The sequence below is a fragment of the Chaetodon auriga genome, chromosome 1 (genome assembly GCF_051107435.1).
Source record: "Chaetodon auriga isolate fChaAug3 chromosome 1, fChaAug3.hap1, whole genome shotgun sequence".
Taxonomy (NCBI): domain Eukaryota; kingdom Metazoa; phylum Chordata; class Actinopteri; order Chaetodontiformes; family Chaetodontidae; genus Chaetodon; species Chaetodon auriga.
The window spans coordinates 17,056,540-17,083,519 of NC_135074.1; the positions used below are offsets into that span (position 1 = coordinate 17,056,540).

General features: G+C 44.8%; 1 protein-coding gene across 5 annotated transcripts in view; it reads left to right on the forward strand.

Annotated features, from left to right (window-relative positions):
* Nucleotides 1-26,980, forward strand: part of gse1b (Gse1 coiled-coil protein b) — a 172,135-nt gene that overhangs the window by 108,291 nt on the left and 36,864 nt on the right. The window contains exon 1 of one of the 5 annotated variants that reach the window (XM_076727099.1): nt 18,624-20,651. The exons of the other annotated variants lie outside the window; for them this stretch is intronic. The gene's annotated coding sequence lies outside the window, so the exon portion shown is untranslated. Of the gene's footprint in view, nt 1-18,623; nt 20,652-26,980 lie in introns of those variants that run through there. 5 annotated transcript variants of the gene reach the window in all.

Genomic DNA, 26,980 nt, shown 5'->3' on the forward strand with positions numbered 1-26,980 from the left:
CAATGTATGCAGTCCCAGCTGTTCACTCTCTCAAGATTGATCTCAAAGATGCATATTGCTGTTTACATAGTCTGTTTATGACTGGAATCTAAATCTGTACAAAGGTGCTTGTCTGCTCAGTATGTGTTTTCCTCTGTGCGTGACTGTTGTCTCTCTACAGCAGAAGTGGGTACACTTCATTGACACTTAGCAGGGATAAATTATTTATGTGCTTTAGTCAGCAGATAGAGTGTACAATTAAACCAGAACCAACACCATTTTCGTTTTTCCCCTCACATTTCACTCTACAGCCCCAGGGCCTGTTCTAATAGACCTGGCAGCTGTATAAACTATGTTATCCTTCAATGTAGATATATCTTTGAATGATCAGTTTAATACCAAAGCTCACTTGACTAAATGAAATAATTAGCAATGTATATATTGTTTTTTTCTGCATGCTTTCATTCTGCATTATGCTTTTCTTTTATGTTTCATGCACGTTGTTGCAGTCCAGGTAGCTTAGAAACACAAAGCACCCCAAGTTTAGCAGTTGTAGATGAATACTAGGTAGTGCCGATGTCAAAGGTTATTCAGCATGAATATCATCTTTGTGTTTTTCCTGTAGTCATGTAAAAACTAATCCAAGACAAAGCAGAACACACAGGCGTGTTTCATACCCATGATAATATCTGCACAGCTGAACAGTGAAAAACTGATTTTATTATTTTTCTCTGATGAATTAATTCTTCTTGCAGTGTCATCACATCTATAGGGCTATAAGCATGAGATGACTGAATACACTAAGCAGCAAATCTGTGTGCCATCACTTCAGCTTGTGGCTGGTTGTCACCACAGTCCAAATAAGCATATTAGAATAAACTGTTGTTGTTCGCGCGCATTTGTAGCATTTTTACTTTAGACAGGCAACGTGTAACAGCTTTTATATCTGCTGCACTCCACTACTTTTTTTTTTTTGTTCTGTTCTTTCTCTTCAGCATCTCTTGAATCTTCACCGTGAACATTCGAGAGATGCTGAAATGTCTTGCCAGCTTACGTCTCTCGTTCAGAAAGAAGGTTTTGAAATGGAGATCTGCTGGTAAAGGCCACAGAGCACCTGCTGTGTGAGAAATAAAGACAGAGAGAAACACAGAGAGGTGTGTGTGTGTGTGTGTGTGTGTGTGTGTGTGTGTGTGTGTGTGTGTGTCTGAGGGGAGTCATATAGTGGGAGGAAGAAGTCAGCGTAGTACTTTTCTACATGTGCCAGAGCCTCTGACCACAGTGTACTCCTTATACTCAAGGTGACGTTTGGATCAAATGGAGCGATGGAAGAAATGACAAGAAGAAGGGGAGAGAGGGAGCAATACACAAAGGAAATTAGAGAAGAAATAGGAAGGATTAGGAGAGGCAAAATCCGGAGAGAGATAAGAGAAGAGAGGGATTCAGTTGCTGGCTTTCATCTCCTCTATCTGCTCACCTTCCCCCTCTGTCTCCTCTGGGCTTTCTCTGTCTGACTCCCTCACTCGCCTCCACCACCCAGCCATCTCCTTCATCTCCCACCTCATCCTTCCTCTCCTCCTCTTCCCTCATTTGCCCCATGGTACCTATGACCCTTTCCTTTTTCCCCAGTCTGTGTGTGTGTGTGTGTGTGTGTGTGTGTGTGTGTGTGTGCGCTGGCCTTTGTGACCCCTAAACTTCCCACACCAACCTCGCCTGTAGCAGGAGAGCCACACAGATTAGAGACACAGAGAGAAGGTCTTGGTTGTGACAGTGGCCAACACTGGTGAGGTTAGTGTGTGTGTGTGTGTGTGTGTGTGTGTGTGTGTGTGTGTGTGTGTGTGTGTGTGTGTGTGTGTGTGTGTCCAGCACTGTGGGTTGCTTCGTCTCTTCCCCCTTCTTTCATTCAGCCACTGAATGAGCCCCTGCCTGCCTTCCCGTCTTAACCACTGTTGCCTTGGAGACCATGTCAGACACATGCTAGTTCTCCGTGATTATTTGACAACAAAAAAGGTTGGGTTAAATAAAGAGAAATGGGTTGGGGCGGGGGTGTGTGATGGTAAGAGAGCAGGCAAAGTGGAGAAAGAAATGAATAGATTAACAGCGAGGGACAGAGAGACAAAGGTGAAGAGAAAAAGCACTTGAACTTGGTTGCATTTACATCACAGCCGAGGTGGAGCAAGTCAGGGAGCAACCACTTCAAAATGGAGGATGGCTCATGGTCACTCTTCCCCCATATGCCTCCTCCTTGCTTGTGCACTCCTCCTATTTTTATTCTTCTTACTATTTGTTCCTCCCTTCACCTTTCTGTATCCTCCCTCCCTTTATTTATCCTCCTCCATACCTCCCTCCTTTATTCTCCAAGGTGATGTCAGAGATAAAACCTTGTTTAAACCTCTTACGGTGCTCTGTGTGTGTGTGTGTGTGTGTGTGTGTGTGTGTGTGTGTGTGTGTGTGTGGGCTTGTATTCATGCTTGTAAGTATTCAAGTTCACTACCATGCTCAGATCTACAGGATCGCCTTCTGCTGTTGCTCTTTTCCCCCAAAACTGTCTGAGCCCATAGCCTGAGGGTGAAGCAGCGAGAGAGAGAAGAAGAAGAACAAGAGGAGGAGAGAAAGTGGGATGGACAGACAGAGAGGCAGAGAACAGGAGCGTGAAACAGGCACACACACAAAAAATACTTGAAGTGATGCCGAAACCGCAAACCACAGTGGCAAGCAGGAGAAAGGGGAAGTGAGGTTAAAGAGCAAGAATGGCTGGTGTTTAGTGACAGGCCACAGCCTGACAAGGTTTTGGTGTTGAGAGCTAATCGTGGCAGACTCAGTTCAGAGCAGACTGCAGAGACAGAGGAGCATCAGGTATTGCTCTCCAGTGTTTCCCTCTGCTCAAAATCAGGTGAACTTGAAAGATTCATTCGGACAACCAATTTGTAATCGAGTCTACTCGGACTGGAAACAGACCAAATTTAAATAAGAGGGTAACTGAACATGTTAACTGCCATTTATGTGAGTGTGTCTTTATTTGTACTGAGAGACAAGCAAGAGTAACACATAAACAAATCCGGCACTGAAACGGCCTGGTAGTTGACGTCTTCTCTCTTCCTGTCTCCCTGGCTGTCTCTGAATCAATTCCTAGAGAACACAGCGACATGGACAAAAGCTCTTCTCTTCTCTTCACATGCGCACACACACACACACACACACACACACACACACACCAAGGTAATCAATACGTGTGTGAGCCCTGGATCAGAGTGTGGATTAATCACTGGTGATTACTGAGCACTCGTTTAGGACCGAAAAAGATTGATGTGTGTGTGTTTTCTTATGTTTGATAAATGTTCATATTGTGCATCTGCTTGTGTGTGTGCAGAACCACCACACATTGGCAACCTAACCAAGCAAGAGCACTCGTTGATAAAAACCAGCAGAGGAGTCCATACTGTGTCAGGGGATTATCTGTGCGGCAGTGTAATCATTATATCCAATTAACTACAATATCGTTCTCCTTCCTTCTCTCCATTCCAAGCTGAAGCCCTCTCCCCCCGATCAATTCCTACAAATATTCCCCACTGCATCTACTACACTCTTTATGCTTGCATCTACCCAAGTGTCACCCATCTCTCTCCATCGTTCACCTCCTCCCTCTGTGCTTTTATCCCCCGGTTCACTCTATCATTGTATCCATTTATCTATTTTACTCCCCCACTGAACCTCGGTCCTTCCATCCCTCCATCCCTCCCTCTCCGTGTGCTCTGACAGCTCTGTCATTAGATGGCAGTAGCGGCAGTAAAGCAGTCACAATGATGGACTACTAGCTCCCTCACCCTTTCTCTCTCCCACTCTCTCCCTCACTCTGCCCTTGCTATAAAAGCTCTGACCTATTCTCGGTGTGGCATCTGTTCCACGCCAGTCCGCAGGTGGCACTGCCCCGGTCATGGCCGTAAAGGTCGATGGCGGCGCGTCTCACCGGCTGCCCCGTTAGCCTCCTCGTAAACCCTGGGCCGTTAAACCCTGACCCTGCACACCTGTGGCCTCTGCTCTTCTCTGGATACAAGCCACCACCAGCAACAGTGTCGGGGGAGTTCCAGAAATACACACACATACACACAAGCACACACATGCTGTATTTGCATTACACTTGTGAGAGCCTTTATTGATTACATATCTTAAATAAACAACCTCAGCCAAATCATTATTCAAATGCTATCACTTAAAGGCATAGTTCAGCATTTTCCCTCTGCCTCTTGTCTTAATGAACAGGTAAGCTAAACATGTCCTGACTCCAGCCCTGTACCCAAGATAGATACCACTGTCATGTCTGTACGTTAAATATAAAGGCGGAGCCATGTCAGCACCTCTAAAGCTCACCAATTAACGTGTTTTATATTGTTTATTAATCCATGCAAATATTGTGTAAAAATGGCAGTTTGTGGTTTTACAGGAAAGAAAATAAACCAATAATCATGGTTCCCAAAATGTTGAACCGTTCCTTTAAATTAAGTTGCGAAAAATTTATTTTCTACCTGATTTTCATTGTCAGGATTTTTGGTTCACATGCACTGGAATTCGGGAACACACACACACACACGCACACACACACACATACACACAATGACACACTATTCCAGCAGACATTCGGTGAGTTAACAGGTGCAGGGGGGTAATGGGGGCTTTGCCGGTATCACAGTAGCATACAACTATGATTTATGGACTGCAGTCAGTTCTCTCTCTCCCTTTCTGTTCCCTTTGGTAGTCTTGTCAGTTTGGCACCAGGGAGACGCAATGCTGTTTGTGTAGTGCATTGTGTTATATGTGGGTTTGTTTGTTCTGCTCCTCTGTGGCTGTGAGCGACACACATACGTACAGTACGCACATACCGAGGCAGCGGTGGGATGGTAAATGGTTTCTTCACAGCTGTGTGTGTGTGCGTGTGTGCAGGAATATCAGTTGGCAGGTCTTGTGTGTCACACTCACACAGCGTGCTTGTCAAGCACTCGGATATCATGACGGACACTCACCTCTGCTCTTTTGCGTTAAGTTGCTGTGAGCTTACATGAACTCCATTTGGAATGAGAGCAATGAGCATGTGGGCTCACTTATATTTTGTGGTTGAAGGTGTGTGTGTGTGGTTGTGCTTGTGTGTGTGTATGTTGTCACCTCTCTCCTGAAACATTATTCCAGCAGCAGAAATAGTGGAGCTCTAATTGCCTTCATCTTCCTTTGCTTCCACTAATCAAATTAGACTACAGAGAATTCTAATTAAACCCTGCCTTCATCTGATGGCGCTGGGTTCACACGCACACACACACTCACAGATGCACATCATTACACACTGACACATATGCACGTAGTCAATATTATTTTTCACTTATGTGCACTCAGATGAGTAGCAGTTCAACATTAGAGAGCATAGTGGTGGCTGGGTTGTAAGCTTCCCACCAGTTAACCATCAAAAAGACTAAAATGCATTTAGAAGGGTGTCGAAAATATTGAATTAATGCTGTACTCTTAGAGGTGGTTTGCGACATTGATTTGTTGTGTTATAGTAATGCAATGATAGAGATGCTCAGACGAAGAAATGATTTATGTAAACTGAGTGATTCTTATGTCCCTGAGTGGAAGAGAAACAAAATAGCAGATGTACAGAAAAGCAGGTATGAAGATACAGAGATTTGTTGGTGAGGCAGGCGGCAGCGTTTATGTGATCTGTTTAAGGTGAGAACCATTTATTGATTTTGGTCCGTGGCACAGACGTGACTCTTTTTACTCCTTTCACAACATGCACCATGACACCATGATGGACACGGCCCTGACTCCTGAAGGTTAGAGCTGTGCTCAGCATGACGCATTTCTACAATTACATCCCTCTTGAAAGAATGGTAAGCATTTTGTGACCCCTTGGAGGTAAACATGTTATTCTTTTAAAGCTGTGGCCAAGTTTTTCCACAAAACGTATGAGTGGACTGACACAAGGGAAGGTTGTTAAGTTTGTGTGGTATAAACCGATGATCTTATAGAGTTACGGGTATAAACCAGCAATCTGTGTGTATAAAGTTTATGAAACCATAAAAGCAGACGTGTTACAGAAAGGTATGTTAATGTCCACACTTTCACACTCACGCACATGCAGAGACACACAGTGGATAGGCAGTATCTGTTGCCAGATGACTCTCTTCTGCAGGGCAGCAGAGGTTCAGTTACAGTTTGTCTACTTCCTTCCTGGCAGAGCACCTGCTGGCTAGACCAGCAGGCTTCAGTGTTCAGCCAAGTAATCAGGTCCTCACACTTAACAGTTTTGATAAACATGTACACCCTTCCACAAACACACACACTCACAGACATACACACACTTGAAAACTGGCAAATTTCATTGATCTTATATGTCTCCTGCCCTTTTAACGGCACCATAAATGCACTGTGGGTAGAGAAATAAGCACAAATAAGGAGATAGATGAGGTTAGAGGGAGAAGCATGGTAATCCTCCCTCACTTCCCTGGGTAATTAGGAGTGTGTGAGGCTAAGATTTATGAGGAAGAGGAGTGGAAAACGGAGAACTGTACCACCCAGAGAGAGGGTAATAGGGATTTGGAAACTGCACTTTTTCTACTCTGGAACTCTGTATTAGACAGACCGTTTGTGTGTACGTTTTTGTAGTAAGCAGGAGCGGCCTTTTAAGCTGACAGCTTTCCAATCATTAGTCAATGGGATTTCAGAGCTTAGCCATCAAAGCAACCCCTTCACTTAAGACAAGACATAAAGAGAGTGCAGTTGTTCAACCCTTTCTCATCCTCTTTGGTCAATCTGTTAAGCATTTGTCCTTCTATTCTTCTGAAGCAGCTACTGTGTCTGTGGGCAGTTTGAGATATAATTAAAGGTGTAATATGAATGTGATGTGTTTCACATGTATCGATCACTTTGCACTGTCAATGTGTGAATGGATTGTAACGTAACTGGACTGATTTTTATGTAAAGGACTCTGGGAAAATCCTAAAGGAGGTGACATATATGTGTGCTCTTGCCTCTCTTGTGCTCTTCTGCAGCACCAAAAGTGTGCAACACTAGCTAACATTAGCAACACAGAGTCCAATATGAAAGCTGGCATTACTACAAAGCATGTGAAGGATGTTGTGATATTGTGCTTTTAGTTGGCTAATCTTAGCTAATGTTAGCATGCTTATGGACGAATTGTTTGCTGGCCAGCTGATCTGGCTGGTAAATTGGCTAGCTTGCCATATGCAAGTTATTTTATCTACTTATGCTTTGAAGCAACCAATGCCAGATCCATGCAGCATAGCTAAGTTACAGCTAGCTGGTTAACCTTAGCGTGCTTGCCCACTAATATTCTTGCTAGCAAAATACTATGTAAGTGGTACGTAGTATTTTGTGCTCTAAGCCTTAGAGCGCCAATCAGGTGAAACTGGATAATCTTCCATGGCACACCTGATGATTTCTCACAGCACACTTTTGTGCCACAGCACAGTGGTTGGGAAACACTGCGCTAGCTTGCCAAATTACTTTGCCAGCTAATGTGATCCATGATACTAACTTCTGCATTATGACAAACGGTGTTGATTTTAGCTCACAGTAAATGATCTAACAGTACAAAGCTAAGGTGTATAACTAGCAACTGATTTCTACCGGCCAGGAGTGATGCAAGGCAGTGGCAGCTAACAGCTAGCTGAAGCTAAGCACAGGCAGTCATGCTCAGTAACCCTCCTTCTGGCCAGGTGGAGTGGCAGGGTCCCTCTCACCATCACTGACCAGTCTCCCATGGGTCCAGAGAGTGCTGAGGCAGAGTTCTGCAGTGCTTATAGACAAGGTTGTAAATACCTGTGTTACCAGGGGGCTTCTCTGTACTCAGTGTGTATGTTGGAGGGGTTAAGGATGAGCGGCCGATGGTTCCACAGTGGTGGGGGGAGGTGCAATTGGTCGGTTGGAGAGAGGGATAGCAGGTCCTGGGTTGTCAATTATCTTCCACACCAGGGATGAATGACCCGGGTCAGAGATTACACCACATTCAATGGTGTAATGAATGAGTATCCCCTGCCCTCTACTGTATTTACAGAGGTTCTTGCTTTGGAGTGTGTGTGTGTGTGTGTGTGTGTGTGTGTGTGCGTGCGTGCGTGCGTGCATGTGTGTGCATGTGTGTGTGCGCATGTGTGCATGTGTGTGTGCTTGTTTGTGTGCCTCAGTGTGGATGATTGGTGCCAAGCTGCCAGCCTCTCGGCACACAGGAAATGGAAATGAATCATGGGAGACAGATTAAGAGAATGGCGAGAGCTCATCACATCCTGTTAAAGACTGGAGATGACTCGAGGCAAGGTCTCTCTCTCTCTCCCAGTCTCTCTCTCTCTCTCTCTCACTATCCTTTTTCTTCCTCTCTCTCTCCGGCTCCTGCCCTTGTCCATATCTTTGCTCACTCACTTACTCTCCCCTTCGCTGTCCGTCGTTCTCAGACCGTGGTTTGGCATGGGGCGAGTGATCAGTGACTGGGTCTAAAACATCCTATTAAAATTAGTGTCACACACTGAATTTGTGTGTGAGTGAGTGAGTGTGAGACGGGTAGAGACTCGATGATGGATGATAGATGATGGCTGTGACCTGAATAGATGGCTCCGGGCCGGTCAGATGACTTGCTCAGGAGGAGGAGTAATGAGGAAAGGGCGCAAGATTACTGCTCCATCACTCAGTGTTTATGGAAGCCTTACAGCAACCACAAAACAAATAGCACAGTGTCTATAGCTGGATATAAATCTCACACACTGTGTTTGTCCAAGCGCGTGTACAAAATGTGCTCGAGAAACAACGCCTATCTCTTTTTTCTGGAAAAAAACAAAAAGGGACAGAGGGTTTGGTGATATAGCTCGTCCTCTCTCACATCCAGCCCTGTAGGCGATGTGTTTGTGTGTTTATGTGTTTACTTGTGTTTATTTGGCTGCTTGGTGTCAGAGTGTAGCCTCAATAGGGGTGGTTTCACACCCTTAGGGAAAACCGTATGAGCTGAGAGGTCAGACAAGGTTACATCAGCAGCTCTAAGTGAGTGGACACACATAAACACACTTCCTCTCACACACTCACGCTATGCGTTGATGCCCTGATCCCAGTAGAGACCAGAGTAACTTGCTGGCGGTAAAACACGCACTACACCACTGAGCGGGTTTCCCTATAAATCCCAGAGTAAAACCAGTTGAAGGATGATGCATCGATCTGACACATAGTCGTCCTACACTCCGGTTCTGATTGATGTGGCCTGGCTCCTGGCTCTGTGAGTGTCTGCTCCGGTCTCTCGGCATCATGTCAAAGGAGGTCTCAGAAAAGAGCTGGACAACTGGGATGATGCTTAGGAGGAGGGGAGAACAGCAGATGAAGGTCAGAGGAATGCAGAGTTTAAGGTGAGGAAAGGACGGGGGGGGGGTGAAGTACACGGAAAAAGATAAGACGAGTGGATGTGAGTTGGCTGGTGAAAGTGCCTCACCGCTTTGTGCGAGACAAGAGGGAGAACTGGCACAAGAGGGATGAGGTTAGGGTTGTGTGTGGGAGAAGAAAGGCTAGGGGTGGATACTGATGAGTGTGGGGGAGGATGGGTCGGGGGGAGCAGGAACAGATTTGGGGAGGGCCGGCCAGCTGAATCCTGGTGGGGAGTGGCAGGAGTAAGCTGGCACTGCGGAGGCGGGCATATGGAGGGCAGGTTGGCACTTTGGCTGCCACCGGAGCGTGCACCTGCCGACAGGGGGAGACTCTGCCAAGAGGAAGGGAGGGAGTAGAGAGAGGGAGATGGGTTGTGTTTGTGGTATGTGGCAGTGAAGCAGATTTTTTGGGGGCTGCTGGAAACAGTCTCTGAAGATTTTGGATATTAATGAGGAGTCTAAGTGTATCAGACAACTGTGTGCCCTCTTCCAATGGAGACACGCACATGCACTCACACAGGTGGATACATGCAAACGCACATGCTCGCTCATTCTCCAAAACCCAAACCTCTCACAGACACACATGCACTCAGACTCATCACTCAGACACACTAATATTTAAATATTTAATAAAGTCAACTTCAGTGAAATAAACACTCTCACCCTGTTTATCTAAATCTAGCACTCAGATGCACTAAGTGTGTCTCCTGGTAGAGAACAAATAAACAACCGTGCTAATCAGGATAGCTTTAAAACCCTTCCCTACATACATTACAACACACCCTCTAATTGGACTCAACTGTTTTGCTGCTAACTAGCTGCTAATTAGATCAGTGAATTCCTCTCACTCTCTCTCTCTTTTCCTGTCATTATTTGCTTTGAACAAAACACTTTTAAGCGTTTTACTGATGAGTGCAGAGTCTTCCTACGTGTAGTGGGAAGCATGGGGGTGATTTTTCTCATTATAATGGATGTGGGATGGGCTTAACTGAAGATAAATATATGATGGACTGAATACATGTGCATGGATATACATTTTACTTACATTTGCGCTTTCGGTAATCAGTGTGTTTGTGTGTTTTGGCTACTCAACACCGACACAGATGCAGGAGCCAAAGGCCAGTGCCCTCGTTAAGCCACTGTCAGAGAGGGTTTGTAACAGCCCACTGGAGCCCATCTGTATCTTAATACAGACATGCACGTGCACACTCAAATAGATCAATTCCACTATATGTTGCAAACATGCAGTATTTCATAATTTGCATATACATAAATAATGTGGATATCATGTGTGTTGGTGCCTGTTCACCGTGTGTGTGTTTGCCGATACGTGTGTCCAGAAGTCTGTGCCGTAGGTGAATGGTGAAGGGCAGTGACTTTGTGCTCTGGTTTTAGCCTTGGCTGTGGATATAAGTCTTTTGGCTGCCATGTTTTCCTCTGATCTGCCTCCCCTTTTCATCACGAAAACCACAGAGAGCAAGGCAGAGGGAGACGGCGAGGTTTAAAGGCTGGCAGCAACACCATGGCCTTGAGGTGTTATCTCTGCCCCTCACTGTGTTGGAGAGAGAGGGTGGAGGGGGTGAGGAGGGAGAAAGGGCCTGTTGGAGTGATTGCAGCGTAGCCCACCTCTCGTTCTTTTTTTTTTTTCTTTTTTTTCCTCTGTGGAACAGGATGGTTAGCAGATGGTCTTGTTACCAGCAAAATGAAAATGAACGCAGTAAAATTTGCCTGTGTTAATTTCTCGTCCCTCAGGTGAGGCCTCGAGCACTCACATACGCAGACAAGCACACTTATACATTTATACACATATCGCAGATACACACGCATGCAGGCACACTGACATGTGTGGCCTTGCCCTGCTGGCTTTAAACACGCACCATCTGCATGCAGAGAAAGTGTGTCGGAGGAGTGTGAAGTGTGTGCTTGGCTTAAGGAAAGTGTTTCTAATGTTCATAGCCATAGCTTATGTTGCTTTGGAATGTAAAGAGTGTTACCAAATGCTTCTCATATCATCAGTCATCAGTAACCCAGTTGTCCAAAGACGGTGGGTGTTTTAGGGCAGGCTGACAGAGCTGAAAAGAGGGCTGAATTGGCAATTAGAGGTAAAGGGAAGCAAGGGAATCTGTGCTAACAGGGAGGAGGAGATGGCATGTTCATCCGCAGATGAAGACTAAATCCTTTCATTCTCTCCTCATCTTCCCTCCCTTCTTCCCCTGCTTGCTTAGCGGTGAGACGAGAGCTTCTGCTTTGTAACGTCTGCTTCTTCATGTTTGTGTGTTTCGAGGATCCGGACTAGTCCATAGCTTATCCCTCTGAGTGTGTGTGTTCTGCAGGGATAGAAGCGCCTTAGCCTCCCTTATCGTCTTACAGTAGGGTGCTCTCTATTGCTGTTTGAACCCGCAGGCAGAAAGAAAGTAATGGGGGTGGGGGGTTGGGGGGGCATACCTATATAGGGTGTCTAAGGTATTATAATCTTTACTTTTATTTGCAGCGATTCAGAGACCACACCTGTTTTTCTTGTAAACGCACTGTCATAGCTGGCTGTGTAGCAGTGGGCGATGATGATTGATGTCACAGTGGAGTCTGTTCCTAAAGCACAGTAGGCCAGGGACTTCAATGTACTGTAGCTTTTTTGAATTGTAGACCTTTTTATCAGACAAGTTAATTGTCTCACAGGCAGAAGAAAGAGACCTGGCAGATGTTAAAGATACCGCATGCTGCATTGACAGGGGCTAGATGCTCTACAACTAACATTCAATGAAGTGAAATGAGGGGAGGGAAAAGGAGGGAAGGAAAGAGGAAATGAAAAGGATAGGCTTAAAGAAACTGCAGTGAATATTTTTTTTCCAACAGCCTTTGACCATCACCTCCTGAAACTGCTGACAAAAAGCTGTGTTAGAAAGAAACCTGTAAACCACTCAAATGACATATTCAGTGGATGATCCCTGACACTATTCATTGCTCTCTCCCTGCCTTTGTGAAAAGGACCTTTTCATGAATGCAGAGGCGCTTACCTTGGAGCTCTGTGTACAGCGTGATGCTAACGTTGCTACATTTCAAGGTTTGATTCCCACAGGGAGTGGCGATGCTGAAATATGTGGGCGCTGATGGTACTGCAGCACGCTTTGGATAAACCTAAATGGCATATGTTACACTCATATGTATGTATAACACGCATACTTGCACACACTGGTGTCTCTGTAGTGCTAATACCAAGTCACTATACCGCCCACGCAGCCCTTGGATGTGAATGAACTGAGCCATATGTGAGGACGCTCTTCATAAACACAGCACACAGAACACATATGTTCCCCTTGAACATACAAAGTGAAAAACCTCTTGTCCTGTTTCAGTGTTAACCCACGTGCGCCAGTGGCTGAAAAAGCGAACTATATGCACTCTACACACATAGAGATCTACCACATCTGTTGCTCTCTAACTAGTGTGGTAGGTTGCAGGTCTCGGCAGAGTCCTTGATGTGTGCAGAGGAGTGAAGATGAGCTTAATGCAGTCTGTCTGTGTCCTGGACGTGACCATCACATTAATACAGCACTAATACAACGCTCTATCTGCTGCATGCTAATCACTGCCACACTCTTTCTCACGCCCTCTCTCTCATGTAGTCTATTGTTGAGAGACATGTGAGACAGACGGGTGAGAGGAGACAGACTTCTAAAGGCTGATTGGATTCAACTTGTTGACTATCATTGCAGTGCCACAACAGCAGATGGATGTTTTGTGCATTACCAGATAGTGCCGTGCATAGATTGCTGCAGCCACAGGATTTGCATAGGAAGTGCTTTGTTAGGCCAGAAAATTCAGATTTGTCTAGCATGACTGAAAAGTGCCTACACAAAGCAGCCCAAACGGTCAGCAGTCATCGCACACATATCTCACAGTGCCTTAACTTTTTGATGCGCAGCTGCGATTGGAGCCTCTGCGAGAAGTCCAAAGCACCTTGAATGAAAAGTATAATTTGGCCTTAACACTTGTAAGACTTTGACATTTGGTCCACCTAAACAAAGCCCTCCCATCCCTCACCCCACCACATCACAACCACATCTTAGGCTGGTTGAATAAACAAGGCCACTTCAGAGCAGCTCAGTGCCCATGCCAACGGGCCTTTAGAGGAGGAGCGGGAGGGAGGAACTGCAATACAGGAATGAATCAGGAGGGAGGAGGGTGGAGCGATGTGTAGGCGTGACTGCTATTAATGGCCTAATAATGTATTTGGCTGTTTTGGCAGTTGTGAAAAGGGTGAAGGGGGGCAGAGGGTAGAGGAAAAGGGGTTGACAGCACGTCACGGCTGGTTAAAAGCAAGCTGGGAGAAGAGAAAAAGGCCTTGTTTGTTGGGCTAAATGCTGTAAATAACATCAGAGGAGTGCAGCTAAATGGAAATCAATGCAATTACCCTATTAGCATGGGCTTGAACTCACACTGGCGGCTGCTACATCTCTCCCTCCCTCTCTCCATTTCCTGTACATGTACCACTCTGTGCATGATGATATACATTTGTGGACATGGACAACCAGAGAAATAGTAAAACATAGCAGTGTGTGAGTGTGTGTTAGGAATGTTCACTGCAGACCGGTCGAGTGGGCACACTGGGTTGTCCCTGTTAACTCCACTTCAAGCGTAATGATTTTGTTTAGATTCGCACAACCCTCTTAATCACCCCTATTTTAATACCTAACAATTGCAGGGGGAGATTATGCTGTTAAGTGGTAAGTCATAATTAGGTAAATAATTGGTTTGGCTATCATCGTCCCTGTGCCATCTGTTTGAGGGTATGTGTGTGTGTGGGGGTGGGTGAGAGGATTGGGGAGTGAGTGTGTGGGAAAGGGTGGGGATAATGGAAAAGATCCAGGGTTTTTGTGGGTTATGTTTTTATTTAAAAAAGTGATACACAAGTCACAAAAAGATTATAGTTTTACGTAACACTCCCACTCATCTTTGTCATTCCAGTGGATCCCTCTCTGTATAACTCCATGCTATGTTTAACTCCAGAAACACTGAAAACAACGGCTATCAAAGCGTACTCAGTGACACATTAAAGTCCTTGTTTACAATAAGGTATTCTGGGCTGAGAATTGTTTCATCTGTTTAATGCATTGTTTGCTGCCAAATAGTTGTTTTGCAGCCTACAGTGCTATAGCACCAGTGATTGCCGCGCTGTGTGTTAGAACGTGTTTGCACGAATGTTCAGGTGTTTGTGTATGTAAAAACAACTCAGACACCACAACTCTTTGCTGTATACATCCTCCATCTCACAGGTTTATTTTAGTCGCGCCATTCTTTATAGAAACATGCAGGCGCATCTGCTGTTGACTGCATCTACATGTCTCCATCTGTAGTGGTCCCATCTCTTTCCTTTCCCCACTCTATTTGCATCCTCCTCCCCGTTTTCCTCCTCCCCTCCCTCTCTCTGCACTCTTTCCCCTCCCTTTATACCATTTCTACCATTTCTGCTAGAAGCATGACAGTGAAATAGTAATTTCTGTAACCTCCTATTGTATCTCCTCTCTCTTCATCTTGCTTTTTCTCTTTGTCAGAGAGTAAAATAGTTATTCTGGTGCCTCTCTCTGCTGACGTATTGAGGGAAACAGGCAGTGGGACATCTTCTCTACAGTAAGAGAGAGGAGGGAACAATTTGATCTAATTAGCTGCTGAGATTGTCCATGAGGATTCAACTCTTAACTAACTGCTGCTGCAGCACCTGCATCCAGGCCAAAGTAAGAATTAGACTCAGGTACAGTAAGCGTTGCAGTGTGTGTGCATGCAGCTGTATGAGTATATATCTATGCTGTGCTTGTCTTTGTGCTTGCACATGAGCAAAGTGCATAGAGGGTTAAGGGTGTCTGTGTGCTTTGAACATTCACACTGATTGTTAACAATTAGCTTCTGCCAGTGTGGCTAATAGAGGAGTGTACATTCTTAATTATGTCACAGCAGAAAGGTGGGAAGGTGGAATACATTTGAATAATGGGAGGAATGATATAACAGCAGGCTTTTAAATTCCTTGGTCCTTTTGTATGCGTAATGAAGGGTGTCTACGGATGCATGTGTCCACCCAGACCCAGGGGCCCGTCTAACACTCAAAAAGATAAAATATACACGAGCACACAAGCTGTTGCACATGTAGAAACACACACATTTACCATCCCCCTTCCACACCCACGCTCTCGCTCACACACACACACACACACACACACACACACACACACACACACACACATATACACGGTAACACTGAGCCGGGTGAGAGACGGAGAGTATGTCTAAGTAGTGCGCTTGTGCCTGGTTTTCCAGATCAATGATGTGTGGCTGGGTGATCGATGTGAGGGCTTAGCGGAGTGGAGAGAGCTAATGGGCAGGTCAGTGGCTCAGACACATCCTGGCTCCCCCTGCCTATTACCACTATGTCTGTTAATAGGCTTCACCACACTCCCCTGTTGCTCACACACACATACACACACACTTGGATAGTTGGAGGATCGCAAGGAGGGAGCAAAGCCAAGCATGCTCAATCCACGGGCCTACTCCTTAGTCTCTGTTTTAGCCCATGTCTCTTCCACACGTCTCCTTTTCCCTCTAATTTTTATTTCCTTGTTCTGTTCTGTGGCCTGTTTCCGACCTGTTTTTACGGCAAAGCTTCGGAGCCTCACCATATGGTGCTGCATGTGTATGTATGTAAATAAGGGGAGGGGCAGATAAGCAGCATATTTACAGCCATGTAAAGTAAATATGAAAGAGATTACTGCGCAACCCTCGTCTAATCTCCTCAAAGTCGACTCGATCACACACAGCCTGTCCCCTGCATTTCTAATTGGCTGAAGGATACGTGTGCCCTGTGATTGGTGTTGTGTGGCTGTCAGTCAGAAGGTGGTGTTTGGCTGTGAGGAGAGGTCTTGGTTAAAGGGTGAAGTAAGCAAAAACACTGCATGGTGTGTGTCACTAATTGGGGTGTATGAGTTAGTTTTACATTTTAAGTTTGTGATGGTTTGTTTCGTTTTAAGTCACTGTTTAATGCAAACATGTAGTCCAAAAGAAGGCCAGGAATTTTTATGCCAGTATTCAGACAGGATATATTATGCCATTTGAAAAATGTTGCATTCAAGCACCCATCAAGGGAATGCAGGATTGGTAGTCTTTTGTTTCAAGTATTGTATTTTGGTGTTATACTTGGAGGACTTGTTTTTAGTTGACAGTTTTTTTTTTGTTTTTCACTGAAAATGAGGAACATACAACATTTAAAGCTTCAAAGATAATATTTGTTTCAGAGAAATTGTATTACATTGCATTAGACTGAACACTTGTGCCTAATAAACTAGTAAATAAGCACATTTTAGATATTGCCAAGTGACACCATTATGTAGATGATAAGGACAGCTGCACACAGCTGTGTGGTGACACAGTGATGACAGCTGGTCAGTTAAAGAGGTAACCAACAGTGCAGGGCATCACTCTTCATTATTTCTTACTTTGTCTTCTGCCTCCATCCATCCTTCCATGTCTTTCTTGCTTAACCTGTCACTTTGCATATCCCATCTTCTGTCTTCCATGCAGCATTTGATCTGCATGTTAATTACCTCAATTGCTTTAATTTAATATCTGCATGGGAAGAATGTGGAACACGCACCCAAGAGATATCGCATATGCCCTCCAGCCTCTCACGTCCACATGTGTAGAAACGCTTGTGCTGTACATGCACAGACATACACAAAGCTGTTTGTTTTTTCTGCTTTTCTTGTGCTTGCTTGGGTGTTGTGTGGGTGATGGAGGCACGAGGCAAAGCCTAGTATAGTCTGGATCGTAGGCTCACAGCAAAAGGGGGCCCAGGCAGGATGTCCACAAGGGGGGCCGAAGTCTTTTCTAACCCATCCTCTGTGAGTGTGTCTCCCTATGGTGAAGGCTAAAAGCACTGCCGCTTGTCGTCGGCATAATGGAGGCGAGGCATGAGGCAGGGGGGAGTTTCTGCCGTTTGTCTTTGAGAGGAGCAAGGGAGTTCAAAAAGGAGGTGAAAGAGCCATTCTTTTTAGATGCCGAAGGGGAGGAAAGCGTGCATGCTTTCACAGTGCTGGGCAATTCATCCACCACACGCCCCTCTCCGCCACCAATGTGCATACGGGCGTGCACAAGATGTGTGTGCTGACACACACATATGATGGAGACACTCTCACCCACTGTACAACCAACACTGCATAACACAGCGTTTTACTGGGTAGAGCAGGAGTGACTTGTGAGTTCACAAGGTGTGTGATTCCATCATAGCTCTAATAATTAGAACCATTTTTATTATAACCTCCCCAGCATACACACACATATACATGCACATACACACACTCTTGCTCTCTTTCTCAACCATGCAACAAGGCTGTGTCTCCAGTGGCTGATAGATTGTAATGAATGTAACAGCAGTCAGATCCTTCAAAAGCCTCTCAAAAGCTTAAGCCCCTTTATTAAATTAAGCTAACGATGCCTAAGGCCAGGTCTGCTGCTGAGAGAGAGAGAGGGAGGGAGAGAGAAAGAGAGAGGGAGAGAAAGATGGGGGGAGGGAGAGGTGGTGCAGAGGGAAGTAAAGGCTGCAGAGATAAGGAGAAGGAGGAGGAGGAGGAGGAGGCAATGTTAGGGCCGAGGATGTGAAATGGCAAGTCGTCAAATCAGTGAGGGATGGTGGGAGTGGGGGGGCGTTCAGTATCAAAGAAAGAAGGTGGAGGAGGTAAAGGAGGCCTGGTGGAAGAGAACAGGAGGAGGAGAAGAGGAATACCCTGTAGCCTCCCATAGATGTACAGTAGAGCACCTGTGGTTTAGAGGAGAAATAGCAATTAAGCAAAGGCTCACTGCTGTATTTTTCAAAGTATGTGTGCGCGCAAGAAACTGCCAATGAAAACATACATTTTAAACCAGTTTGTGCAGTTTTTAGTGCTGTTTGCATCTCTTTAGATCATATGTTAATTAGATTGTGAGATAAAAGCTGACTTTTTGTTGTTATTTGCAGTGGGGAGGAAAGTGGCCCAGTGAGAGCAGCATTTGAACATGTGTGTTGATACACAATCATGTGTCTTTGAGCACGTTTACCTGTACTGTACATAATACTATGTGCATGTGTGTGTGTGTGTGTGTGTGTGTGTGTGTGTGTGTGTGTGTGTGTGTCTAGAAGGGCTGCCCTTGACTTAATAAAATATTAAGCAACTAATAGTCACAGCATTTTCTTTAGTTGATTTAATTGAAGGATAATGTTTTTTGTTTTTTTTTTTGTAATTCTGTCCCTCCATAGATGAGTGCAGTCATGTTGAAGGATCTGATACTCAATAAAGACCAAACTATATATGTGAATATTATTGTGATGCCACAGATGTGACTATCATTTTCTAGTAATGACGTATCCATATTAGCAATGACTAATCACCATAAATTACTTAAGACTAATAGCTCATTAGTCATTAGTGATAAAGACAGCGCAAAAATGACTAATTGACTCAAAAAAAAAATGTCAGCAAAGACATTTTAATACCCAAATGACTGATTATTTGAGTAATGGAACAGAAGGGGGCCTCCTTGGTGTCTAGAGAGCTGTCCTGGGGGTAGCATGTGTAGAGACAGCAGGCAGATCAAAGGCTGAGGTCTCGGTGCTGCATCGTTAGTCAGGATACGTTGTCTACCTGCTCTCTGTCGCAGGTCAAGCAGAGGTGAGGGATACACTATCACTTGGATGAAAGACAAGACACGCAGCCATTACCACGCACTGCACAAATGCATACACACACATATACTGTATTCACTCACGTACGAGACAGAGGAGAATGCTGTGTGTGTGTGTGTTGGGTAGTATTTCTTTTCTCTGCTTTGCCTTCTGTTAGCACGGAGAAGTGGGCTGTGGCAGGAGACACACAATACATAATTAGGCTTGCATTTGATCCAGTGCATCACAGCAATTAGCAATTTACAGCACAATGTGAAAGGGGCCTCATCCCACTTCCTCCCCAGCCATCACCTGCTTAATCCTTATTTTCATCCTTGGCTTTTGGAGAACACCCTGTCTTTACTGCTTACAAGTGTGGCTTTGATTTCACAGCCTGTGCAGTCGCTGGTATCTAATCCACAGTAAAACCATTGATAAGCCAGACAGGGGTAGAGGTTGTCAGCAGAGGCTTCTCTGTGCTTTTGGTGGGTGGCTGTCCCCTTGTGGACACTTAGAGGAACTACTCTCTCCTTTTTATTCACCTACTGTGCACTGTATGATCATGTCATATTAGTAACTAGCAAAACAAAGGGGGTCTTATTCCTCAATATCTGTAACTTGAATCTTAAGATTTATCCAGATTTAAGATCATTCTTAGTGTGAACTGCTAATAAAGTCATATGACTGTTTAGAGCTACTAATATCATAACTGATCTACTGAGTGAATAAAAGTTGTGTTTCTTGTATGTATTTTTGGAGAAATACAGCACTGTACAGCATGAAACACACCATTGAGGACGAAGACAGAAGGAGTTCAGATGAACTATTTCTTTATGGAGTGACTCTAATAAGATTTTAAAAAGTCTGTTTTTCTCCTGGTAGCATTACAAATCTGCAGAAAATGTGCACATTAAACAATTCCTTCATTTTCAAATATCATATCAAAATGCTTTTGACTGGCATTGCATAAAAGGACAAACCATGTAAGAAATGCAGCGCAAAATATTAACACGAACCAAACAAACACCAACAGTTAGACCAGGCTCTGTTTCCTGTAAAAGCTTAACTACAACATAACTGTTATTTTTTACTTAGTTAGAATGAAATGTTATTTTTTTTAGTCTCCTGTCTATTGCCATGTTGAACTTATAGACATTAAGTCAGAGATCTCTGACCGTTTGAAAAGAACAGGAAGTGATTCTCTCCATCCTGGTTGGGGAGGACGGGACATTTTTTATCCTATTCGGGGGACAATGCGGGGTCAACCCTGTGGACTAGAGGCGTGACGGAGGGGGGGAGCAGGTGCTTCTACCCTCCGCCCCTCTAGGCTTGTCTGTGTGTCTGTCTGTCCGGCCCCCGCCGGAGAGGAAGCCCCACCTCCCGGCTCCCAGCAGCCGGCCGCCTCTCTCGTCCTCTGCTCGGCTCTGCTCCGTCCCTGTGGCCTCGCTAGGCGTCGGAGCTTCCTGCGTGACAACAAAAGTGCGGAGTCTCTGTTCTCGACGGAGGGATGGATCCGCGCTTTCACCGCTAACGGAGGGAGAAATATACTAATTTATAAACACTGGATTAGTCCATACTTGTTTGCGGTGAGTGATTGTGTGAAATTTTGCAGTTACGTTTTCAAACCCGGAGCTTGTTGGTGTAAACCAGCGAGCATACGGCGAGGGTTTTGTTGAGGAAGTCACTGCGATATCGAGGAAACGAGTGATAGTTTTTTTTTTTTTTTTTTTTTTTTTTCGAAGGTCGGTGCCGAGCCCTTGTCTATGCACGCGGGTGTGTGCGCATGCTTTTGTGTGTGTGTGTGTGTGTGTGTGTGTGTGTGTGTGTGTGTGTGTTCAAGAGAGACAAGAAAGACAAGAAATAGTGCAAGAGAAAGAGCGAGCCGCTCCGGTGCGTTCAGGTGGCGATTTCAGCTTTCTTTTGTCTCTCAGTGTTTACATACCGTTTTATTAAGGATTTTCTGACAATCGTGTTTGAAATTGCAGATTAGCCAAAAGGACCGAAAGCAATAGCAGGCGACCCCCACCCCCTCAAATTAACTTCTTGTAACATTGTTACCGGTGCGCTGTTGTGATTATTATGTAAAGCACAGCCCCGAGGCTTTCTGCGTAAGCTATTTACGCTCACTGTAGGCCCTTTTATGTAAAATAGTATTATTGGCTTTACTTGGTCGGTAATACGTAGTCTCCAGTCATACTGGCTCCTTTTGAAATAATTGCAGAGCGTCTGGTTAGAGCTGCTCCTCCTGAGCGGAGCTCGTCTGTGAAAGGGAGATTTTCTCAGTATGAATGTGACTGTGACTGCCGTGGGGACACATGTTGACCATTTGGTGCTCTCGGGTGAAGGATCTGACCCTGTGTGTCACGGTGTGTGTGTGGACGCACGCGTGCGCGTGGCAGGTGGACCGTGTTGAATCACTTCCCACGCGCTCTTTCACTTCTCTTGAACTGCAGGCGCGTACAACAGCTGCTTTTGTGAGACACACACACACACACACACACACACACACACACACACACACACACACTACTTATCACACACCTCACGGGTTTAAAACGCGGTCTACAAACAGCCGTGAAGCAACAGGCTTTAGCGAACACTGTGCTGCGGGTTGGGTTTATCTGTAGCCAGAAGGAGCCTTGTTGTGTGTTTTAGTTGCTGCTGATAAGGTTGGCCATAACGGCAAGAGCAGGGAATTAGAGCCTCCGGTTTTTTTTAGTGAGGCTGTCCTCCTGGTGTCTTAAACAGCTACTGACTGGTGCTGGAGATAGGTCATTCATTACATAGGCATCCGCCTGCCATGTAACATGGCACTGTGCTTTCATTTTTAGTATAATTTGGCATACTAGTGGTGTGTAATCCATTATTTCTCACTGTTACTTACATGGGTTACAGCCTGGTTTCTCACACAAGACCCAGAAATGGCTCACAGCAGGGCCAGGCTCAGAAAAGTACACTACGGGGACACTAAGAATTAATGAGGGGACACATTTATTTTCATCAGTTGACACTGAAAGACACTGGGAGATGTTCTATTTCACCGATCGCTAGCAGTATATGTAGAGTTTAAGTTTCACCTACTCCTTTACCACTCAGGACATAAACGTTTTGAATATGCCTATGGGCATTGTTTTTTGATGATTATTTACTTTAATATAAAATGTCAGGAATTGCATACAGTTGACAGTAATTGTCCTCCAGAGGAGGCCGTGGCCAAGTGTCCATTTATTAGGTACCAGATGTCAAAGCATGTTTGGAATTTGACAGAAAAAGAATGTCGTTTTGGTGTGGATCCAGGAAGCACGTCTGCTGTTTTTCCTCATAAACGACTGTGCTTAACGAATGAAACAAATACATTGTACACTGTACTGTAGATCCTATGGTTGTCAGTCACCATATACTGTATGTTTTGATGAAGATCTTTATCCAGATTAAGCCATGGTGGATGTATGTGCTCTCAGAGGGCTTTTTAGTTGCATTAGTGATTTATTTTCGCTGTGGTCAAAGTGAGACTTGAACTATCACCCTCACCACTGATGGCAGCCAGCGTCACCACTGCGCTATAATGTCTTTCGTAAAGGAAAACTCCCACATGAACACACTCAAACTGGCGTTTCTGTTCATGTCAGATTGCCGTCACTGATTAGGTGGTTAGGTTGGTTAAAATATTGGGGGGGTTTTTAGCCAACAATATTATACTGATAATCTTTTTTACATCTCTAGAAAGCATCAATAGAATAGTTGTTGTCCTGTGTTGGTGTTTTTTCCTCTTACAAAACCAGTCAGTCAGTTGGAGAAAACAGTTTCTGAACTTGGGTTTAATTACGGCAGCCCTTTGTTTTTTCATTGGGATTACAATTTGTGTGTTTGAAATAGAGCTCCCAGTAGTGACATTACACATATCACTGTTGGAGGTTTTATTTTTGTTGTCTGGGACCTCTCCCTGCAAGAGAAATGCCAGTGCCTTGCCTTAATAATTTCAAGTTTTCCCAGAACAGGATTAGCCAAATGTGTTTTTATAATGACTAACAGCGTTTAACCAGGTCTGTGGTGCAGAACAGTGAGCTGTCGGGGAAGTGTTAGATTAGGATCAGCCATTACAAGATATGGGAGCTACAAGTGATTTTGACCCATCTAAAACTGCATAGAAGTCAGCGTGTTCACGCAAACGTATGAGTTACAGACGCACAGTCTGGATACTTTGGGATTTGTGTACCATTTGCCGACTGCACGTCTGAAATTTTAGGTCTTCTCGTGAACAGAACAGAACAAGAACAGAAAATGCCAGCATTTCCAGCATCTTGTAGCTGAGCAAACTTCAAATGGAGGCAGTGTGATGAAGTCTGTTGTTTTTGCCACAATTATGTAACTTTGATGGCTCTGTCGTTAGTCCGTCCTTTGTCATTTCTGAGTCAATTGTTGAGCAGATTTAAGATCATAACGTGCACATCTTAAAAACTAAACTGATAGTGGGCCCCCAAAAAGTGTTGTGGGCATTAATATGTTTCAGTTGTGGCCTGCCTGCTGTGCACACTGTATGTACGGTTATATACAATACTGTCAAGTAGCAAGAAGTAGTCAATCGTGTGCTCATTGTGAACCACAACATAACTTCTCTATGCGGTTCAGTTTGTTCCCCCACCTGGCAGACACCCAGCTCTTGATCTGTACGTCTCATAGTAATGGCAAAAGACATGAAATTGTCCAGTGGCAGAAATCTCAGATCTGCATCACTTCAGAAATGCAAAGAAGTATTCTTTATCTGTCTACCAAATTTCATGAAAATAAAGTTTTTGTCAGGTCCCATTTACAGAGTGACAAACTAAGTAATGGCAACAAACACAACCTCCTTGACAGAATTAAAAAAAAAAAAAAATTGAGTTAGCTTACTCGAGGTGGATTTATCCTCCCTTGTCACAGACTTACATGTGTCTGATGGTTCAGCACTCGATAAGAGTGCACAATTACTTATGCAAATCTTGCTCCGAGTAACAGAATTTCTCGCTTGCGATCTGCCATTTCCAAGTTGTTGAACCCTTCCACAAGGTTGGCATATTTTCAGGTGTCGTTGTGCTGTTTGTCATGCTGTGGTAGCCTGCAGTGCTGTGAGTGTCTGGGGGCTAGACAGCAGCTGTGTTGAGCAGAGTGTTGGTGACAGTTTGTCTGTGGCAACAGCACCTGGCTCTGTTTAGAGAGTGATTAGGAGAGTCCCAAGCAGCTCCCCATACTGTTTACACAAGGAGCCTGGAGTTAAAGGTGACCCACTTTGCATTTCCTTATCAACAGCCCGCATTGATAGCTTTGAATAGCACAGACTGTAGAGAGGCCTTTGCATGGGTTTACATAGTTCCCTATTAGAGAGAATGGGATGTGTTTGACTGGGCGAGGCTTGGATTTGACTTGCATTATAACAATGTCCTGAGGTGGTATGAAAATGTGGGTGCGCACACCGCTCTCTTTATGTGCAGGGCAGGGTTGCTGTGTGGTCTGCCTGTGTGATGGAAGAGAAACCACTGTAGGATGTTTGGGAAAGAAGGGTTTTCCTCGGCCAACATGTCTCCAGCTCTTCCACCACCTCACTCTCTTCTCCTCCCCTCCCTCTTGATCTCTCTTTTTCTGTCTCCCAAGCTGGGGCTCTCCAGGTACGTCTGTTAGATTTTTGCCGCGGTATGCCCTGTGGGGTGGAGAGGATAAGTGTGTGTGATTGTTTGTGTCTAAGCATCCCCCACTGGGTGTAAAAACAGGTGGTGAAGGTAAGTTGTAAATGTGATGACCAGTGAAGACAGCTGAACAAACAGGTCATAAAGTATTTTTATGCAGGAAAGACAGACAGGCAGAAAGTTGGATTGACATACGGACAGATTCACAGCGAGAGGAAGAAGTTGTGAGGATGACAGTAGAAGACCCAAAACGCTTCCTTTGGTTCAAGACTTTTTTTTTCTGATGTCTACTCCTTTTTCTTCGTATTTCACAGATAAAGCTGCTTATCATTTTATGTGTGTGCTGTGTTTACTCTGTGTGTGTGTGTGTGTGTGTGTGTGTGTGTGTGTGTGTGAGAGAGAGAGCAAGCCTAACCTGCTCTGTAAGCTTGGCCTGTGCAGAGACACATGTCTCTGTGTCACCCCACATTGCTGTTAAACAATAGATCATTTTTCACCACCAGGTATTGTGTGTGTCTGTGTCTGTGTCTGTGTGTGTGTGTGTGTGTGTGTGTGTGTGTGTGTGTGTGTGTGTGTGTGTGCGCGCTCAGGACAGGGCAAGGTTGGTGAATGCTTTCAAAGATATTAAGGGTGTGGTGCTCATTTGCTTGTCACACCACCTGAACACACTCACACGCCTAATGGCATGTGAAGCTATAGCTAGACAATTCATTGTACAAGAAATTAGCTCGTTTGAAGTCACTCCAAGAATTGGCCTGATCTCTTCAGGTAATGTAAACAAGGAGTGGTCCCCAGTGAGAGCTGCATTAAAACTTGTACAGTTATCAGCCAGCTACCACACACCTGCTGCTGCTGATGAGTAGATGCTGCTTTTGTGAGAACAGAGTTTAACTGAGAACCTCGGCTTAATTCATAGACTCAAGCCTCTGTGTAACGAGGGCTGCCCCTCTTCACATGCTCACTCTGCCTTGTCACAAGGCTTAAAAATCCTTAAACTTCTCTTGTCTCTTTGTGTAAATCTCACAGAGAAATAAGTCGAGTTACCTGGTCAGTGTAGTCCAAGGAATGTGGAAGTTTTTGTGAATGCACTGCAGATGTCCTCTGTCCTGTTCACTCTCATATCTTTGTTTGTGGGTGGTAAGGTGGTCAGATGTCAACAGGTGTCTCGTCACCTGATTTGCCCCAGTGCTCCTCTAGATCAAGGTCATTGATCTGCCACTAATCCTCTCATAGGATTCACAAATTGAAGGAAGTAGGCGTTTCTCTTGTTTTCTTCTTCAGTCAAACCTTTGTTTTAATCTACTTAACCTCTCATCTTTCAGCTTTTTCTTGACTCAGCTCGGTTGTATCTTTGTTTGTATTGTTGTGTCCACAGCTTGTTACTATCGTCTTTTTTTCTGCATTTTTATTTGCCAAACTTGAGCGCTGTGCTTGTGCGCCATTAAAGTGAATCACAATGCACGCCAGTTGAGTTAGGCAGAGTCACACTGCTCTCTCTTTGTGTTTGTGAATCCCATGCTTCAAGACTCATTCTCTGAACTGCATTGGACACATGCTGCTTCCATATCCAGTGTGATTTCATTTAGACAGCACCACCCAGCTCTGTGCTCAGCAGTGGAGTAATTACCAACAACCTTTTCACAATGTTAACTTTGTTTGTATTCTCAATCTTCAGCTTGGATTAAATTCTCTGAGGGGAACTGGTGGGAGGTGGAGAGAAAACCGTTTTATTCACACACCAAAAAGTCGGCCGTGCTACATTCACCAGACCAAACCACGTTCTACATATCTTAGATCATGTGTGTGCCAATGTTTGTGTAGCTGATGTTTGCTGCTGTAGTTGTCATACCTCAAGGTCTGATAAGCATTGGCCAAACAAACACAACACAAGCAACATGAGAGCAGTAGATAAGCCAATCGTACACACACTCAATGCTGACCATACTTGACTGTTGCCCTCACCAAATGGGGCCTCATTCATTCAGTATTTTGTGATGTGTGTGTGTGTGTGTGTGTGTGTGTGTGTGTGTGTGTGTGTGTGTGTGTGTGCGCGCACGCACGCCTGCCTCTGCACATATCATACAGCATGTGTGTCTGTGTCTATCCATCTTGTCTCTGTGCTTTCTCCAGTCACACTCTCACAGGATAACCCAGTATTGTGCTAAAGGCTACTCTTCAACAAAGGCCCTTTCTGTTGCTATCACATCATCATCTCTCTTTTTTTTCATCTAACTGTGTCTGCTTCTATCTCCATG